Genomic DNA, 6,000 nt, shown 5'->3' on the forward strand with positions numbered 1-6,000 from the left:
AGTTATAAAAAAAATAATAAAGTATATGAAGTGTTCGAAAAACACGATAAAACAAGAAATAACATAAAAACAGAAAGCCTTGAAAGAAAAGGGACAAATAAAAGCAAAATCACAACTACTAGAGAAGCATCTCGATACTATAAGACTATATTCATTGTTAATAGATCAAGTTCCAACAAAGGAGATACTAAAGTTTCACCACCAAACTTAGAATCAAGACAAATACTTGATTTACTATAGGTGTAGGAAAAAGAGAGACTTCTGAAGTCGATTCATAAAAGTGCAAGAGTTATCCCAGAACATGCTAGAAAACCATTTTAAAGCCAAAATAAACTCTCATCCTCCATTTCTTTCGCTGTTTTTGTGACTTCATTAAAGATAATATCATTTCAGGTTTTCAAAATATACCAGATTACAGCGTGTCAAACCATAAGATTACCACTCTTATACTTAACCTTAACTTCCAAAGAAATAAAAGACTCAAAAAACACCATAAGATCCATGTGAATGACTACCTCCTATCCAACCACCTAAAAGTTATATACCACACTGAAGAGGCTATCTCATAAGTAACAAAAAGATGAGAAATAATCTCACTCAAAAACAGAAGGGACAAGAAAATCTATTTGTGTCTGATAACACCCCTATTTAAATATGTTGATTCAGGAAGGGAACATATTCTGTAATAAATGTTAGAAAAAAAATCAAGATATTAGATGGAGCTCTTGATTATGTGAAAGTTAGTGAATGAATCTTTGAAAGACTGTACAGGAATGTACAAGAATATATATAGAAGAATTTGTGAGTCAGATAGGGGGAGGAAGAAACCATTTCTCATACTTTCCCTACGAATTTGTGGAAATAGGGGGAGACCAACGCTTCCTCCATTATAGATGAACAATTGTCTCCATTCATAATTATTTCTTGAGAACATCGTCCCTACCACATATTAGCAAAATGGATCAATTAATTAATATGACTCTGGATCAATCATCTAAAATTGAGATGAGAATTTACAATTTAAGACCGAAGTTAAAATTGTCAACGGCGTCAGAATTTAGAGACAGAAATTTCAGGAATGCCCATCTCTAATTCTGTCTCTAATTTAAGTATCTCTCAGAGATCGAATTTATCCATTTTTAAATAGCATATATATTCATTAAGGCTTACGAAAATTAAATTTAATATTTAAATTTGACTTTTTATTTTTAATGTTATTTATTGAACTTAAAAATAAAAATCGATTAGATAAAAAAGTAAAAAAGTAATATATATATATATATATATATATATATATATATATATATATATATATATATATATATATATATATATATATATATATATATATATATATATATAACTTTTTTTTTTATTTAAGTTTGTTTGGTATCTTTTTTGGAATTACTTTCACACAATCTATTTTTTAATTTAATTTTATAAAAATTTTCTTTTTTATGAAGTTATAATATCATACATTTTAAGTTTTCAAATTTCATTTTCATTAGTTCATTTTACTATTTTTTAGATTCAATTAATTAAAAATGTATATTTGTTGAATTAATTAATTATTTAAAAATATATTTTTGCAAACTCGATAAATTCAAAATTTATAGAAAAAAATATTAATTTTTTTATATGAAATCTATAAAATTAATTTGTTGTATAGAAATAATTTTGACAAATTAAGAAAATAGTGTATTAATATATGATGTTTTTTTGTTTAATAACAAAAATAAAATTAAAGAAACAGTTTCAAAGCAATGAATTGTTGAATAACAAAAATAAAAACACAAAAAGCCAATATAGGTATCGAAATAATGGGCATGTAATAAGTGTAACGGTTTCTTATTTTTATTATAATAATTATTAATAATAAAAAATCAATTTTAATGAGATCCATAGTTTTGGGATTTTGGTTCTGAAAATGATATGATTTACTTTGGTTTTAATGTAAATTGATATGAACATTTAATTGGGCAGTAATGAGTTTTAATGGCTTTAAATTCTTGATGGTAGAATCAAGCCTATAAATAGTCTTTGGTCCCCAAAGTTTTCTCTCATCAGAAAAGAAATACATCATCTATATTGAGAGAGCAAGAGCTTGGAAGAATCAAAGACAGTGCACTCACAACACTGCAACAATGGCTGGAGGTAAAACCTCTAATTCTATTTCCGCATTTTGTTTTATTGATCTTGTTGTTCTTTTGTTATCAGGAACATAGGATCAATATATATATTAATCTAACATTTGGTATCAGAGCCTATACTGCTGAATGTGTTGATTCTAAATGTTGGCAGTAATTTTGGTAAAACAAAGAGTGTTCACAAGATGTTATTTGTGATGTCTTAACATAAGATATCCTATGTACCTGCTGGAATTCAAGAACATGATCATGCAAGATTGTTTCAGAATGTCATACACAAGGTCATGGCATCTGATATGTGTGTACCTGCTGGAGTTTAAATGAAAGACATGTTCATGCATGATTGTTTCAATATGTCATACACAAGGTCATGGCATCTGATATGGTTATACCTGCTGGAAGTTATAAAAGGAATTATGGAATTATGCAGGATTTTTCCAGGATGTCAGACCCGATGTCATGACATCCTGTACACAGAACATTCAGTGTGAGTCATGGCATCTGATATGGTTGTACCTGCTGGAATTCAAGAACATGATCATGCAAGATTATTTCAGAATGTCATACACAAGGTCATGGCATCTGATATGTGTGTACCTGCTGGAGTTTAAATGACAGACATGTTCATGCAGGATTGTTTCAAGATGTCATACACAAGGTCATGGCATCTGATATGGTTGTACCTGCTGGAAGTTATAAAAGGAATTATGGAATTATGCAGGATTTTTCCAGGATGTTAGACCCGATGTCATGACATCCTGTACACAGAATATTCAGTGTGAATGTCTGGTGTTTTACGATTGCATAATTAATGGAAATCTATGTATGATTGAAGATCTGATTTGCAGGCGCATTCAATCATTGATTACAACCTGATTTACTTATTTTCCAAAGAGATCTAACCAGTTATCATAAGAAGATTTGATTGGAAAATAGATTTAGGGTTTTCAAGATGTCCTAGTCCAGCTGAAAGCTTCTATAAAAAGGGACTTGTAAGCCATTCAAGTCATCTTTTGATGATTGAATTAGACTGAGTGGGTTCTTATATCTAAGAGTGCTTAGGTAGAAATTGCACGAACATTCATGAGTGTTACCGCTGGGCTACTTTGTTAAACATGTATTTTGATTCTGTTCATATCCATATGATTTCATTTTTACTGATCATTATGCCTTATTATTTAATCTTTGAATTAAATTTGTGCATAAATTAAAATTGATTTATAATGTTATTATTTTATTAAGCAATTGTCTAAGATATCTTATTTATTTAATTTTGTTCTCTCATATAATTGAGTTACTATGTCTAGTGATCGTTATAATTTTGATTAATTTGGATTAGCCACAGTATCCTTAAATTAATTGAGATTATTTTTTTAAAAGTTTTGAGATCACATAAATTATTAAACATAAAACTGTAATTAATTATACGTGGTATAATGAATTTTATCCTACAGGAATTTTTATTATATTTGTATGATTAATTAGGATAAAATGTCAAAATATTTTCATAAATTTCCCACACGAATTATGAATTGGTACATAATTTGATAGTTTTATCATAAAATATTAATTTTGGATAGAAAAACAAAAGTATATCATGCACATAAAGTGTGAGGTTTGAAAAATCTATTGCAATTTTAAAAAAAAAATCTTATTACATTAAAATTTAGGCCACAAGTAATTTTTATGTTGCAAGATTTATTTTATGGTATGTTTATATTGATAATACATATAATTTGGATAATATTTATGCCTCAAATTTTGACAAAAGCACGTAGTTCTGTCGATCAGCATGAGAATATCTGTGATTTGCTGAAAGCCATTGACGATCAGTTCGTCACTTCTGAAAAGGCTTTGGCAAGCACATTAATTATAAAATTTTTCTCCTACCGACTCACCAGTGTGAAAGGTGTGCGTGAGCACATAATGAAAATGCGTGATATTTCAGCTCAACTTAAGAAACTTGAGGTTGATATGTCTGACTCCTTCCTGGTGCACTATATTCTGAACTCTCTTCCGTCTGAGTATGGGCCTTTCAAGATCTCCTACAATACACATAAAGATAAATGGTCAATCAATGAATTAATGACCATGTATGTTCAGGAAGAAGAAAGGCTTGTAATGGAACAGAGTGAGAGTGCATTGCTGACAAGCACTCGCGGGAAGAACAGAGCTTTCAAAACTGACAAGTCACAAGCCAATCAGAAAGGGAAATTCAAAATACCACCGCAAGGCGATATCAAGAAAGAAGCAAAGTGTTACTTCTGTAAAAAGGGAGGACACATGAAGAAAGAATGCCATGGATTCAAAGAATGGCTTGAAAAGAAAGGTAATTTATTCTCATTTGTTTGTTATGAATCTAATAAGACCGATGTTAATATTAACACCTGGTGGATTGATTCTGGATCAACAATCCATATAACAAATTCCTTACAGGGTATGCAAAACCTAAGGAAGCTAGTGAGAAGTGAGCGGATTGTCCTATCATGAAGCAGGATGGGCTCACATGTGGAAGCTATTGGAACTTGCAATTTAATTTTGAATAATGGTTTTGTTTTGAAATTAGAAAAGACCTTTTATGTACCAAGTTTCTCACGAAACTTGATTTCAGTTTCTAGACTTGTACCTTTTGGATATTCCTTTAATTTTAAAGACACCTTATTTGAATTATTTTATAATTCGGAATGTGTTGGGAATGGTATATTGTCTGATGGTCTTTATCGTATTAATTTACAAATCAAAACCATTTATAGTTCAATGCATGTTCAAACTGGCACTAAGCGGTGTAATATTAATGAGAATTCTTCTATTCTATGGCATCGAAGATTAGGACATATCTTCATAGAGAGAATTAAAAGGTTAGTAAAAGATGAGGTACTTAATACTCTAGATTTTGCTGACTTTGAAACTTGTGTTGACTGCATTAAGGGAAAGCAGACCAACATGTCTAAGAAAGGTGTCAATAGAAGTTCAAGTATATTAGAAATAATTCATACAGACATATGCTGTCCTGATATGGATGCACATGGTCAGAAATATTTCATCACTTTCATAGATGATTACTCACAATATATTGTTAATACCTTAGGATTGGCATTAATTTTGTAAAACAAATAATGGAATCACCTCTGTTGTTTTAATATGTTGGGTTGAAGAAGTTCAACATCTGGACCAACATGTCATGTACGATGTCACGACATCATGACTGTGACATCGCACATGTGTAGAATACTGAATTAATTAATTCAGGTACATATTCTGGGATTAGTGAGGATATTTGGTGAATATCCTAACTTCCATGTGGAGGTCTTAAAGACTCAATCAGAATATATAGGCTCTAAATATGGAGATATTTTGGGAACTAAAAGATTGAAGACCTTGATTGTAGCAGAAGTTTCTGCTGACTTTGTAACAGCAAAGAAGAAGTTTGCTGCGATTTCTGAAGGCCCAAATCCAATTGGGTGCTTAGGTTATAAATAACATATTGTAACCTAGGATTAAGTAGCCTCAAACAATGTAAAAAATTAGGGGTGCGTGTGAGGTAAACCTCCCAACCTGTGGGAAGGTTACCATGTGTTTCTCAGTGCTCAAAGCTGAGATTATTTGTAACTCAAAGCCTGTAGGTAAGAGTTGTTATGGTCTTGAACGAAGCTGTGAAGCAAGTTCAATTTGTTTATCATTAATTTGAAATTGTAGTGATAGGAATGGAAACTGGTGGTTTCTATCTAGGAGTTCCTAGGTATAGATTGCATTGGGTAGGGATTAAGTGAAGAGTTGTAAACGGGGGAGTTTAACTCTGAATTAATACTACTGATAGTGGATCTTCTTCCTGGCTTGGTATGCCCCCAGAGTA

This window comes from Lathyrus oleraceus, chromosome 4 (genome assembly GCF_024323335.1).
Source record: "Lathyrus oleraceus cultivar Zhongwan6 chromosome 4, CAAS_Psat_ZW6_1.0, whole genome shotgun sequence".
Lineage (NCBI taxonomy): Eukaryota > Viridiplantae > Streptophyta > Magnoliopsida > Fabales > Fabaceae > Lathyrus > Lathyrus oleraceus.